Source organism: Bos javanicus, chromosome 4 (assembly GCF_032452875.1).
Source record: "Bos javanicus breed banteng chromosome 4, ARS-OSU_banteng_1.0, whole genome shotgun sequence".
In the NCBI taxonomy this organism is placed as follows: domain Eukaryota; kingdom Metazoa; phylum Chordata; class Mammalia; order Artiodactyla; family Bovidae; genus Bos; species Bos javanicus.
The window spans coordinates 44600263-44615621 of NC_083871.1; the positions used below are offsets into that span (position 1 = coordinate 44600263).

General features: G+C 38.8%; 1 protein-coding gene across 1 annotated transcript in view; it reads right to left on the reverse strand.

The window, feature by feature from the left end:
• Positions 1-15344, reverse strand: part of CCDC146 (coiled-coil domain containing 146) — a 141385-nt gene extending 126041 nt beyond the window's left edge. Inside the window, exon 1 of the mRNA XM_061413862.1 lies at positions 15219-15344. The gene's annotated coding sequence lies outside the window, so the exon portion shown is untranslated. The remainder of the gene's footprint in view (positions 1-15218) is intronic.
• Between the last annotated feature and the right edge of the window lie 15 nt (positions 15345-15359).

Consider the following 15359-nt stretch of genomic DNA (forward strand, 5'->3'; position numbering starts at 1 on the left):
TACATGATTCAGTGTCTAAACAACCACCACGACCAGTGAGGAACTGTTAACTGCCCATGATCATAGAGAACCCAGGACTCTTACAGGATGAGCTCCCTTCTCTGGGATGGAAAGATGCTGAGAGAGCTCTAGCTCCACTCCCAACTCATTTCATAGTTCTATCACTTCCTCCTGAACACCGCCCCCCCAAACACGGATATAAGAAAAGCTATCCTTTCTTTAAAGCTTCCTGCTTTCTTCTTAGAAATCTGCACTGCTAAAAGGAGCTCTATGTTACTCATTTCTGAGTGGGTATAACATATTGGGTTGTGATGGTGAGTACCATCTATGTAGAAAAACTGTCATAGAAACAGTTCTTCTACATAGATGTGAAACTGACATGATTTTTGTCTCTAACATATCCTCCTGATTGCCCCCATTAGCATGCAGCTACTCTTGCCCAGTGGTCACTTACCTGTGCACCTAATTATAAGAACATTTATATAGTCCCTTACTATTTAAACAAAACTTTCCCTCATATTGTTTTACTTAATCCTTACAACAGCCATGTTCCATAAGAATAATTATCTTCATTTCATAGGTGAGGGAATTGAAGGTCAGAGAATATAAATGATGTGACTAAGATCAGACAGCAATAAACGACAGTATTTATTCAAACCCATGTTTACTGCTCTAAATCCCTTACCCTTTTGCATTTTGCTCTGTGGGACACTTGCCATGGTCCTAGCAAAGCTCTTGCCCCTAGGCCTCCAGTAGTGGAAAGCAGGGTCAAGAACACAGGCAGGCTGATGGAATTCAACTTCTGTAGCCACAAAGATGTAAGGCTAGGATACCTTTGGGAAAGAGCAGGCCAGCAGAGTATAAATCAGAAACAAATTAATGCTTGTAGAACAGCGATTGTCAGTCCTAAAGGCCTTAAGACTGATCTGTGTAAAACCATGGGCTATAGAACCTGTTGTTATAGTTACAAAGCAAAGGAATGCCTTCACATATACGAAGTATGACAAGAAATGCTGGATCTTACATCTGCAATAATTTATAATCAATCTACAAGTCCGGTCAGGCTTCAGAAATTCAGAGTGCCTGAGAGGTCCTATTGATCTCCCTAATAGTTTCCAAATAATTTAGTATTAAGCAGAGACTGAGTATCAAAGCCTGTGGGAGGTATGAAATGCCCAAGTACTTCTGGGCATTTCTGACATCTTCTGCCATCTTCTGCCAGTCTCCCAGAAGGTCTGTTAAACAGAGATTCTTACACATGTGCATACAACCTAAAATCTTCACATTGTAGGCCATTCCTCACTCTTGCTATGAAAATGTCCATGGTTTTCAAATTCTATTATCTTTGCTTGAATTAAAAAAACATGATACCAGAAAGCACATTCATAACATTCCAACATTTGTCTATCTAATCAGACCATTGCCTTGCATACCTCTTCCTTCATTTACACCTGTTCTCTTCCCCATGTCACAGTCAGGAGAATCTGTGTGTCTGCATGGGTCTGTTTCCTTAGCAAAGGTGTTCATGAAATATGGGACTGTCACTGCCTCCGATCTGCCACAGCCCAGGTCTCTCCCTTCTTCTTCTCCTCTCTGTCCTCCCCCTTCTTCTGTTATTCCATCTAAGACTGGGATGAGTGTCTTTTACTTAGTCTACCAGGATGACAGCATGGGCTAATGGATCGACTACTTGGAAGTGCCTCAGTGTGGGCTTATCTCATTCCTCCCCTCCTCCTGTATAACCCTGGGCAAGACATTCAGCCTCTAAGTGGCTGTTTCCTTAACTGAAAGATGATTTAAGAGTTATTGCGAAGATAAAATGGGACAGTGTATGTAAAGTCTCTGCCCAGATTCAGCATATAGTCCTCAATAAATGGCAACCTCCTCCCATCTCTGCCTGGTTCCTCTGCTTTCATATACAGTATACCTTGGATTATTTTTATAGGGGAAAAAATAAACAGAGGTCAGCCTGGGACTGGACCAAATTATTTCAGGAATCTATGGTCTGGAAAAGGCGACCTGGGTCCTCTTTAGCATGATTTTGTCCCAGAGCTCTCCTTAGGATTTGGTGTGAGAGTCCTGGTAAATCTAATCTTCAAATCCCTCTGTGAGATGTTTAAATCTAAGATAAGAAAGACTGTGTAGGATATTGGGTACTGGAGAAGCAGAAAGGGAGCAACTAAAAAATTTTAAAGTCCTTAGAAAGAATATGTGTCAACTCTGAGTCATGGAAGAGCCAACTTTTTTTTTCCCTAGATTTTATTGGTATTTATTTTTGGCTGCACTGGGTCTTTGTTGCTGTATGTGGGCTTTCTCTAGTTGCAGAGAGCAGGGTCTGTTCTCTCGTTTGGGTGCACAGGCTTCTCATTGCAGCGGCTTCTTTTGTTGCAGAGGCTTCTTTTGTTGCAGAGCATGGGCTCTAGGTGCATGGGTTTTAGTAGGCGTGGTGTATGGGCTCAGTAGTTGTGGCTTGCGGGGCTTAGTTGCTCTGTGGTATGTGGGATCTTCCTGGACCAGGAATCAAACCTGTGTACCTTGCAGTGGCAGGCAGATTCTTAACCACTAGACAACCATGGAAGCCCTGTGGGAAGAGCCAACTTTTCAGATAGAAAGTAAAGCAAGCAAGTTCCTTCTCCCATATTTAGAAATTTCACAGATTTCTATTTTCATTGCATGAGTATTTCCTGTTCACAGGTTTCCTCTGGTCCAAGGCAGATCTCTACTGTTGTCTTCCTCTCCCCAGGCAGCATCCCTTACTCAATTTCTTTCCTTCCTCTAAAAGCAAAGGTTTTTACATTGTTTATTATAGGGTTAGAAAAGCTGCTGCTGCTGCTGCTGCTGCTAAGTCACTTCAGTTGTGTCCGACTCTGTGCGACCCCATAGATGGCCTCCCACCAGGCTCCTCTGTCCCTGGGATTCTCCAAGCAAGAACACTGGAGTGGGTTGCCATTTCCTTCTCCAATGCATGAAAGTGAAAAGTGAAAGTGAAGTCACTCAGTTGTGTCCGACTCTTAGCGACCTCATGGACTGCAGCCTACCAGGCTCCTCCGTCCATGGGATTTCCCAGGCAAGAGTACTGGAAAAGCAGAGACATTAATTGCCAACAAAGGTCTGTCTAGTCAAAGCTATGGTTTTTCAAGTTGTCATGTATGGATGTGAGAGCTGGACCATAAAGAAAGCTGAGTGCCAAAGAATTGATGCTTTCAAATTATGATGCTAGAGAAGACTCTTGAGAGTTCTTTGGACTGCAAGATCAAACCAGTCCATCCTAAAAGAAATCAGTTCTGAATATTCATTGGAAGGACTGATGCTGAAGACGAAGCTCCAATACTTTGGCCAACTCATTAGATGGGAAGAGCCAACTCATTAGAAAAGACCCTGATGCTGGGAAAGATTGAAGGCAGGAGGACTAGGGGACAACAGAGAATGAGATGGTTGGATGGCAACACCGACTCAATGGACATAAGACTGAGCAAGCTCCAGGAGTTGATGATGGACAGGGAAACCTGGAGCGCTGCAGTCCATGGGGTCGAAAAGAGTTGGACACAACTGAGCGACTGAACTGAACTGAACTGATAGGGTTAGAAGAATATTTAGCAAGATAATCTTCCTATTGTACGTTGGAAGAAGAAATTAAAAATAAAATAAATCAAAACACCTTCTGAGCTGGGGAACAAGGAGAGGTGGTGAGGAATCAAGCTGGCATGGTCCCCTGAGGCACTGTGTCCACTCATGATCAAGCTCAAGAAATGAGACAGTGAAACTTGGACTTTGCAGGACATCAGAGGGATAATGTGCCTCTCTTGCCAAATAGGACTTGGGGAAAGTGGCAAGTTTCCAGAGCCATCATCAGTCCTACCCTTTCATGTGATAAAGCAGAGAGGGTTGAAGAGATTTTAGAGTGGAGTGGGAGAGGTGTTGAGGGTGACCGGGAGTGCTGCACCCCAAGAGCCCTTGCTGTTATGATGAGAAGACGTTACTTCAGAAAGTTCTGTGGATCATACATTTGAGCATCAAATGGGGATGTAGGATTCTCAGAAGATGCCAGCATGGAGGCCCACATAGGGGACCCAGGTGGATACACATCTCAGGAGGAATCAGCATGGTCAGACACCACTAACTAGACAGCCACCCTGAACTATAATGCTACCTAACAACTCTGAACTTGGGTCTCATGCTCAGGAGTAGGAGAGGAATGGGGAAACATGAATTCAGTAAATTAAAAAAAAAATCAGCTTTATTGAGGTATATAATTTATGTTAAACAAAACTCATTCTAAGTACACATTTGATGAGTTTTTACAAATATGGACAGGGTGTGATCACTGCCATGTACATTCCCATTGTTCTAAAAATTTCCTTTGTGCCCCTTTACAGTCAGTGCTCCTTCCCTTTCTGTCCCCTCCATCTCAGGCACCTGGAAACCACTAGTAGTTTTGCCTTTTCTAGAATTTCATATATGTAGAATCATACATGTTTCTGGCTTCTGCTGCTGCTGCTGCTGCTGAGTCACGTCAGTCATGTCCAACTCTGTGCGACCCCATAGACGGCAGCCCACCAGGCTCCCCAGTCCCTGGGATTCTCCAGGCAAGAACACTGGAGTGGGTTGCCATTTCCTTCTCCAATGCATGAAAGTGAAAAGTGAAAGTGAAGTTGCTCAATCATGTCCGACTCTTAGCGACCCCATGGACTGCAGCCTACCAGGCTCCTCTGTCCATGGGATTTTCCAGGCAAGAATACTGGAATGGGTTGCCATTGCCTTCTCTGTTTCTGGCTTCTATCATTTAGCATAAGGTTTTTGAAGCTCATATACATTGTTATGGATATCAATATTTCATTTCTTTTATTGCTTAATGATACTCCATTGTATAAATACACCATGATTTATTTGCCATTCTCCATTTGGTAGATGTTTATTTCTCTTTCCTGGCTATTATGAATACAGTTGCTACGAATATTAAGTACAAGTCTTCATGTGAATGTATATTTTGGGTAAACACCTAGGAATGGAATTTCTGGGTCAAATGGTAAATTATGTTTGATTCTATAAGAAACAGTCAAATGGTTTTCCAAGATGGCTCTCCCATTTTATACTCCTACGAGCAATGTATGAGGGTTCCCACTGCTCTACATCCTTGTCAATACCTGGTATTGTCAGTATTTTTAGTTTTAGCCATTTTGGTAGGTTTGAATAGTATCTAATAATTTTGTGGTTCAATTTGCATTTCCATAATGACTAATTATTTTGAGCATTTTTTTGTGGGCTTAGTTGCCATTTATATATCTTCTTAGTTTACATGTATGTTCAAAATTTTTTTTTTTGCTCATTTAAAATAGTTTTTCATATCATTGTAACAATTATTTGCATATTCTGGATATAGTCCTTTTTTAATTTTATTTTTAATTGGAGATTGGATACAAGTTGCTTATTAATGTTTTATAAATATTTTCTCTCAATCTTTCCTAGTCTCTTCATTCTGAAAAGCAAAACTTCTGAGTTTTGAGGAAATCCAATTTATAATTTTTCCTTTTTTAACTCATGCTTTTTGTATCTTAAGAAATCTTTGCCAAACGCGAGGTCACAAGATTTTCCCTATATTTACTTCTAGAACTTTTATAGTTTAGCTCTTCTATTTGCAATTTTTAACTATTTCAAATTTTTGTGTATGCTGTGATGTAAAGGTTAATGTTCTTTTGGAGGAGGGATGGAGAGGCATATGGGTATTTAAAGTTTCAGCACATTTGTTGGGAAAAGTCTCCTCCTCCCATTGTTGTATTATAATTATAGTAGCACCTTCCTCAAAAATTAACTAACCAGATATTTTTAGGTCTATTTCTATAGTCTCTATTCTGTCCCATTGATTTAAATGTCTCTCCTTACAGTCATACAACATTGTGTTGATTATTGCAGTTTTAAAATAAGTCTTAAAATTAAGTAGCATAAGTCCTCAAACTTAGCTCTTTTTTCAAAATTGTTTTGGCTATACTTGGCATTTTACATTTCCATTTCCATTTCCAGTTAGAAGTAACTTGTCAATTTCTATTTTTTAAATAGAATTTAAAATAGAAGCCAGCTAAAATCTTTGACTGAACAATGAATCAATAATTAGTGTGAGTGATATGCCACCTTGAGTCTTATTTCCTTGAATATGGTAATTCACTCCACTTAAATCTTCATTTTCTCTCAGCAGTGCTTCATGGTTTTCAGAAGATCGGTCTTGTATATATTTCATTAAATTTATCCCTAAGTATTTCACATTTTGTATTTTATTGTAAATGGCACTGTCTTTAAATTTCAATTTCCAAATGCCATTTTTGGCCCTTAGAATTGATCTTTTTATTGACCTTGTTTCTTGTAAACTTGTAAATTAATTCAGTTAGCTTTGTATAATAGTCCTTAGAATTTTTTACTAAGATGATCATGTCTGCATATAGACAGTTTTACTTCTTTCTGTCCAATGTAGATGGCTTTCATTTCCTTTTATTGCCTTATTATAACATTTAGGGCCTCCAGAACAATCAAGTGGTGAGAGTGCCCAGCTGTGCCTTGTTTGAGATCTTGAAAAATCATCCAGTCTTTTATGGTGAAGTATGGCACTGAGTCGGAGAAGACAATGGCACCCCACTCCAGTGTTCTTGCCTGGAAAATCCCATGGACGGAGGAGCCTGGTGGGCTGCAGTCCATGGGGTCACACAGAGTCGGACACGGTTGAAGCGACTTAGCAGCAGCAGCAGCAGCATGGCACTGAGTGTGTGTTTGTCATGAATGCCTATATTAGGTGGAGGAGATTCCTTCGCTTCCAAGTTTGTGGAGGGTTTTTAATCAGGACTAGGTATTGAATTTTGCTAAATGTTTGGTTTTTTTTTAATCCGTTAAGATGACCATATTTTCCAACATGATGCTGGAACAACTGATCTTTAACATCCTCATGTAAAAAAATGTTCCTCACCTCATACTCTAACTAATTTATAAAAACTAACTTGAAATGAAGCATAGGCCTAATTGTAAATCCTAAAAGTAAAAAAACTTCCAAAAGAAAATGTAGAGGAGAATCTTTGCAACCTTGGATTTGGAGAAAGTTTTGGGGTTTTTGTTGTATATTTTTTTGTTTTTAGATGGGTGAGTTTTACTTTGTGTGAATTATACCTCAAAAAACTTGACTTTTGGAGAAGGCGATGGCACCCCACTCCAGTACTCTTGCCTGGAAAATCCCATGGACAGAGGAGCCTGGTAGGCTGCAGTCCATGGGGTCGCTAAGAGTCGGGCACGACTGAGCGACTTCACTTTCACTTTTTACTTTCATGCATTGGAGAAGGAAATGGCAACCCACCACAGTGTTCTTGCCTGGAGAATCCCAGGGACTGGGGAGCCTGGTGGGCTGCTGTCTATGGGGTCTCACAGAGTCGGACACAACTGAAGCGACTTAGCAGCAGCAGCAGCAAACTTGACTTTAAAACAAACCAAAGCAAACAAAAAGATCTAAACATACACAGAATACTGAAATGTAAACTATTACAACAAAGGGAAAAAATTTAAAAATAACCAAAAATAAAAAATAGATTCTCCACAAAGGAAGTAAATTAGACAAATAGAAGACTTCTCATTAGCAAAAACTGTATTTCTTCAGAGATACTGAGAGACAGTGCTTGTGTGCATGTCACTGAGTCGTGTCTGGCTCTTTCTGACCCCATGGACTGTAGCCCACCAGCCTCCTCTGTCCATGGAATTTTCCAGGCAAGAATACTGGAGTGGATTGTCATTTCCTACTCCACTCCAGGGAATCTTCCCGACTCAGGGATAGAACTTGTGTCTGCATCTCCTACATTGGCAGGCAGATTCTTTACCACTGAAGCCACCTGGCAAGCCCACTGAGAGACAGTATATGTCAACTCAGTTATTACTTAAGAGTGAGGTTGAAATAAAAACACTTCATAGTCTGAAGAAATTACTCAAAGACTCTCAAACAAAAATAAATCTAGAAGGAAAGAGATGAGCAAATAAATTGGTAAACTTTGCTAAATTTAAGTAAGCTTTAAATATAAACAGCAATAATAATAACTAGTTGCTTGGCTTCAAAAACAAGGTGGAACTAAAAAGCACAAGACAATAAATGACATGAGAGATAGAAAGGAACAGACTTATGTTAGAGAATTCTATTATTTGAGATGAAGATAGAGATATTGATCGATTAGACATTTGTTAAGTCGAGTATGTGAAAAAGTTAAGGATAATGATTAGAAGAAAATAGCCTTTCAAATTACTATAGAGGCAAAGGATGAACAAAGAAAAACATTTAAACTAAAGACATGAATGAAGAAAAGCAGGAACAGCAAGAACAACAAAAAAGGCACAAAAAGGCAAGGTTAATAGAAAACACAAAATAAGATGGTATGAATAAGTATAAATGTAAAAGTAATTACAAAAAAGAAGGTAGATTCAATTTACATGTTAATACAGGTTCTTGAATTAGATTTAAAATATCTGTCTATATTCTGTTTATAAGAAACAAGTCCCAAATATAATGTCACAGGTTTGAAATAAAAGGATGAAAATATTATTATTAGATTAAAATATGTATCAAGATAGAAAGCAGCACTAGAGATAATGAGGGATATTTTTTAATGACAACAGTTTTATCGAGAAGTAGTATTAATCCTGACCCTGTACACAACTAACAGTATTGCCTCAAAATATGTAAAATGTAAATGAAATTTCTACTCAAAAGTATATGTTAATGGTACTGCAATGTGAATGGTTGCAACACTATTGCTGCTTTGTAGAAGTGCAGTGAAGAGTTAGCACATACAAGAACTCTAGCCTAAAGTGAGCTCTTAAAGTTTTTCTAAGTTAACTTTCTGTTTGCAGTAAATATTATCTTAGACACACACACACACACACACACATTGCTTTAATGTATACCCTGAGAATCTTCTTCAGATATTTGTAAACTAGATGATTTCTCAAAGTGTTTAATGTGAGAGAAATTTGACTACATTAACTAAGAAGCTTTTTCTGGTACATCATCTGCATGAAAACAAATAACATGGGATTTCAAATGGGATTACCTACATATTCATTAACTACTTCTTAGTATTATAGTTATTACTCTAGATAATAATAAACTCTATTATTGAGTTTATTAAGATTTTGTAAGAAGAACAGAAGTTGTAAGATATATTTATTTCAAAAGTTTATAATTAAGTTAGCAAATTCCTAGGGCACCCCTCACTTAAAGTGAATTCCAGAATCCTTTCTGTAGGTTACATTTTTTTTTTTTTCTGAAAAGTCTCCAATGCCCTCTGCTGTTCATTTATTGAATTTTTTGTTGAAGTATCAGATGGTAAAGGGAGAAGGAAATGGCAACCCATTCCAGTATTCTTGACTGGAGAATCCCGTGGACAGGGGAGCCTGGTGGGCTGCTGTCCATAGGGTTGCACAGAGTCGGACATGACTGAAGTGACTTAGCATGCATGCATGCATGCATGCATGCATAGGAGAAGGAAATGGCAACCCACTCCAGTATTCTTGCCTGAAGAATCCCAGGGACAGAGGAGCCTGGTGGCCTGCCATCTATGGGGTCGCACAGAGTTGGACAAGACTGAAGCAACTTAGCAGCAGCAGCAGCAGATGGTAAAGAATCTGCCTGCAATGCAGGAGACTTAGGTTTGATCCCTGGGTCAGGAAGATCCCCTGGAGAAGGGAATGGCTACTCCAGCATTCTTGCCTGGAGAATTCCATAGACAGAGGAGCCTGGAGAGCTACCGTTCACAGGGTTGCAAAGAGTCAGACATGACTGAGTGACTAATGCTTATAGCTGATAATGTGTAAATTACTGCTGTACAGCAAAGTGGTTCAGTTATACATCTATATATATACATTATTGATATATATATTCTTTTCCATTATGATTTATCATAGGATACTGAATACAGTTCTCTGTGTTTTACAGTAGGATCTTGTTATTTATCCATTCTTATATAAAAGCTTACATCTGCTAACCCCAAGCTCCCACTCCATCCCTCCTCCTTGGCAACTACCAGTCTGTTCTCTATGTCTGTGATTCTGTTTCTGTTTCATAGATAGTTTCATTTGTGTCATATTTTAGATTCCACATATAAGGGAAATCGTATTTGCCTTTCTGTATTTGACTTACTTCACTTAGTATGATAATTTCTAGCTGCATTCATGTTGCTGCAAATGCCATTTTTTCATTCTTTTTTTATGGCTGAGTAGTGTTCCTCTGTTTATATGTGCCACATCTTCTTTATCCATTAAATCTGTTGATAGACATTTAGGGTTGTTTCCATGTCCTGGCTATCATGAATAGTGCTGCTATGAACATAGGGGTGAATGTATCTTTTTGAATTATAGTTTCATCTGAATATATGTCCAGGAGTGGGACTGCTGGATCATATGGATAATTCTTTTCTGAGGAACTTCCATAATGTTTTCCACAAGGGCTACACCAATGTACAATCCCACTATCAGTATAGGAGGGTTCCTTTTTCTCCACATCCTCTCGAGCATTTGTTATTTGTAGATTTCTTAATAATGACCATTCTGACTCGTATGAGGTGGTACCTCATTGTAGTTTTGATTTGCATTTCTCTAATTATTAGTGATGAGCCTCTTCTCATGTGCCTATTGGCCATCTATCTGTATTTCTTCTTTGGAGAAATTTCTATTTAGGTCTTCTGCCCAGTTTTGGATTGCATTGTTTATTTTTTGTTGTTGAGTTGTACGAGCTGCTTGTATATTTTGGAAACTAAGCCCCTTGTTTGTTGCATTGTTTGCAAATATTTTGGAAACTAAGCCCTTATTGGTCACATTGTTTACAAATATTTTCTCCTAGCCTGTAGGTTTTCTTTTTGCTTTTGTGACAGCCTGCTGTGGCTGTCCACACATGATTTTTGTGACTGATATCACTCAGAGCATCTTATAAGATGGAAGACAGGTGCTGATTTCATGCAAGTATTATCTGTCATTCATAGGGTGTAAGAGTTGTAGAGCTCTGCAACTAATAAAACCTAACTGGCATTTTAAAAATGCTGTAATGAAATTACTTATAATAATACTTATCCTTGTATGTGACCTTACAATTGTGAGTTATTGGATCTTCAAGCACAAATCTTTTATGTTTCTTATTTCTGTAGCACGAGGCAAGTAAATTTCCCTTTTTTAAAACTTGAGAGAGATCCCTTTCTGAATAGATTCAGTCCACAGAACTTAATGTGAGGACCATTTCCTATCATCCACAAAAAGCCTTGAATCTTCACAACTTTGCAGCCTGAGAGCCTTGGGGGCTGATGATGGGTTAACTCTGGGAAGGACTCTGTAAATCACAGCAGCTGGCCCCTGTGAAGGGGATGGAAGACACAGGGAAGGGATCTCCTGAGCGTGATCAGGACCTGGTGTACTTCAGCCAAATGGAAAGTTTAAAGAGCCCTAGGCGGACCAGGACTCCCAGCTGCAGGGGCCCCACCCTCCCTGCCCCCACACTTGAAAAGACTCGGCCACTCAATGAGAAACTGTCATTCACTTTCCAGAATGTATTGTCCAGTATGGAATGAATTTGTTCCATTAGGCTGTCTGGAGTATGTTAAGTCTTCATCACAGGACGAGGTGTCAAAAATTAATCACTAGGCTAGCTTATGAAACAGCTGCTTAAACCATGGCTTTAACTATCAGAATAGTTAAATATAAAATATCTCAGACAAAATTTCATCATGCTATATTAAATTGTACACTTACTGAATATTAATTATTAAGTAAAATATTCATGGGCATTTAGATGGTAAGAAATCCTCTACCTATTATTTGAGTCAGTCTTAGGAAACAATACATGCTAAGAAATGCATCTAAATTTTTTTTATTATAAATATAATATATATTCATTATTGAAGACACACACAAAAAAAGATAAAGTAATTTGTCTTACTTACCATTGTTATCAAGCTGTGTTTCTCTATAATTGTTTCTATGGAATATATTTTAAAATATAGTTTTATGTTAAAATTCCTGTTATTTTTATTATAGAGCTGAGATCATACACTGTACATACAATTTGATATTTTACTCATGTCACTTAACATTATTGTGAGATAACAGAACAATATATATCCATTGGTCTCAGCCCTTGGCTCCCAACAAAGGGCTCCTGAACTCTTGTAATTTCCTGGGTGATAGGAGTGTCTTCTGTTTATTTATTTATTTTTTCATTTTTCCCCCCATTCTTTTCTTTTTTTTAAATTTAATTTTATTTTTTAACTTTACAATATTGTATTGGTTTTGCCATATATTGAAATGAATCCGCCACAGGTATACATGTGTTCCCCATCCTGAACCCTCCTCCCTCCTCCCTCCCCATACCATCCCTCTGGGTCGTCCCAGTGCACCAGCCCCAAGCATCCAGTATCGTGCATGGAACCTGGACTGGCGACTCGTTTCATATATGATATTATACATATTTCAATGCCATTCTCCCAAATCATAGGAGTGTCTTTTATTTTAATGAAAGTGCCTTTGGGTAGACTCCTGGATGGGGTCTGGTCACCAGAAAAAACAAGACATGATTTGAAGCTTGGAATCTACAGCTCTGCCCCCAAGTTTCTTGAGAAGGAAGGACTGAAAATGGAGTTGATAAGGCTATGTAATGCAGCTTCCATAAAAATCAGACTATATGCAGTTTGGAGAGCTTCCAGATTGGTAAACACATCCGCACCAGGAGAGGAACACATCCTGACTCCAGGGGAATAGAGGCTCCTGCAGTCCAGACCCTCCCAGGCCTCATCCTCTGTTTCTTCATCTGACTATTCATCTGTATCCTTTACTAATCCTTTAGTAAAGTGGTAAATTCAAGTATTTTCCCAATTTCTGTGAGCCACGCTAGCAAATTAATTGAATCTAAGGAGGGGCTTGTGGGAATCTCCAATTTCTAGCCAAATGGGATAGAAGTTGTGGGTAACCTGAGGACCTCCTACTTGTGATTGGCATCTGAGGTGGGTGGGAGCAGTTTTGTGGAATTGAACCCCTAACCTATGGGATCTAACCTTAGTGTCAAAATTGAGTTGAACTGTAGGACATCCAGCTGGTGTCACAGAAATTGCTTTTTGTTGAGGGGAAAACCTCTAAACATTGGATGACTGGAAGTGTCAAAGGGAAGTTTTATGTGAGTGTGGTAGTTGTGGGTGTAGTTCTTCCATACAAAGAAGGAGAATTATAGGTTTTTCTTTATGTTGTAGAAGATTTCACATATAATTGAACAGTCTTCAAAATATAATTTTTAAGTTATTGCATAATATTTCAGATGTTCACAAATTATGTAACACCCTCCTATTTTTGGACATTTAGGTTGCTTCAGTTCTTTATTATCATAAGCAATCCTGTAAAAAAATTCCTTGAATGTAAGTTTTTGTGAATATCCCTAATTTTATGTTTACATTAAGTTCCAAAAAGTACAATTTCTAGGTTGTGGATACACACATTTTGAAGGTGCTTTATGCATATTGCTAAACTGAACTCTGAAGGTTTTAAGAACATACTCCTACCAGCACTGCATGTTCATGACTGCAGGAATGGCTTTTAAAAAACTGACTGTGCAAAAATATTTTACAAGTAAACTCTAAATATGGAGGGAAGTTATATACGACTTTCTATTCATTTCGTAAATAATTTTTTTTCTCCAAAGGTGTCAGGAAGATAGAAGGACCTTTTAGTAGAGTGGTGAGAGGGTCAGACCTTCTAATTGTTTCTTAATCTTTCAAAACTTGTTTCTTCATCAATAATGTAAGCATAATAATACTTGCCCTGCTAAACACAGAGTGTTTTGTGAGGATACCATGACATGATACATGTGAACATGCTCTGAAAACTATAATCTCATAAAGGTGGAAGGTGTACTTTTACTGGTTATTATTGATATGTGGACAAACTTGCTACATGACATCAGACTTATAAAAGTATCACTAACTTTTTAATATCTTATGTTAACCTTAATGTACATAATCTCCATTTTAAAGCTCAGATGATCCAAAAAGTAACGGTTTTGGTCAGTTTTATTTTATTCATTTGAAAATAGTAAATATGGATGTGAGAGTTGGACTGTGAAGAAAGCCAAGCGCCGAAGAATTGATGCTTTTGAACTGTGGTGTTGGAGAAGACTCTTGAGAGTCCCTTGGACTGCAAGGAGGTCCAACCAGTCCATCCTAAAGGAGATCAGTCCTGGGTATTCATTGGAAGGAGTGATGTTGAAGCTGAAGCTACAATATTTTGGCCACCTAATGCAAAGAACTGACTCATTTGAAAAGACCCTGACGCTGGAAAAGATAGAAGGCAGGAGGGGAAGGGGATGACAGAGGATGAGATGGTTGGATGGCATCACCGACTCAATGGACTTGAGTTTGAGTAAATTCCGGGAGTTGGTGATGGACAGGGAGGCGTGGTGTGCTGCAGTCCATGGGGTCGTAAGGAATCAGAAACGACTGAGCAACTGAACTGAACAACTAAGTTGAGTGCATTCTCAAGATGCTTAAACCAATGCCTTTCCCAAAGTTATTCCTGTGGGATTTTATTAAAAAGACAGTTTGAAGATCAGTTTGAATAATTTTGATGAAATGAAACACAAAGCCAAGGGCAGAACTAATATGCAGTGGGAACTTGATGAACCTAAAAGCTTGCACCTATCATGAGTGAGCCTTTATAAGGAGGGAGATGGACTAGGACAGAAAGGAGGAAAGGATAACTTAAGAAAAACACTGAATTTTTAAACAGGTAATGGCTTGCAAAGAACTCTGTGACTTGGGCCCCTGAGGACTTCAGCTCAGTTCATTAGGATATTTAGATATAAAATAAAAATAGTATAAACTGCAGCTTGACAGCCTGAGCACCGGTGTTCACATCCATTATCTCATTTAATCCCTAAAATAAAAAAACCTTTGAGGCACGACAAAGAAGGTATTATTGACCTAATTTTAAGAGCAAGCAGTTAAAACTCAGATACATTCAATGACTGGCCTGAGGTCATTTAGAGTCTGAAAGGAGACAGGACGCTAATGTTATTACTACATTTGCTCTCGAAGAGGGAGTTTCCTTTGAGATCACTAATGAGTCATTAACCTCTTGCAGAGGTATTCTCCATCCCAGGGTAACCCGCACTAATTTAATGACGCTTGGAGCTAACCACTCACTGAGGGTACTCCTATTTTAAATCACGTTCTCACCTTTAAAAGCGCAGTTTCTTAGCTCTTCTCTTCGTCCTGATTCTTATTTAGGCTCCTAATTTTTCTCAGTGTATCTTCCTCCGTCTCACTCCAAAGCTCCACCCTCTTCGGAGAAGTCGCGTCCTCGGTATCCAAGGAAAC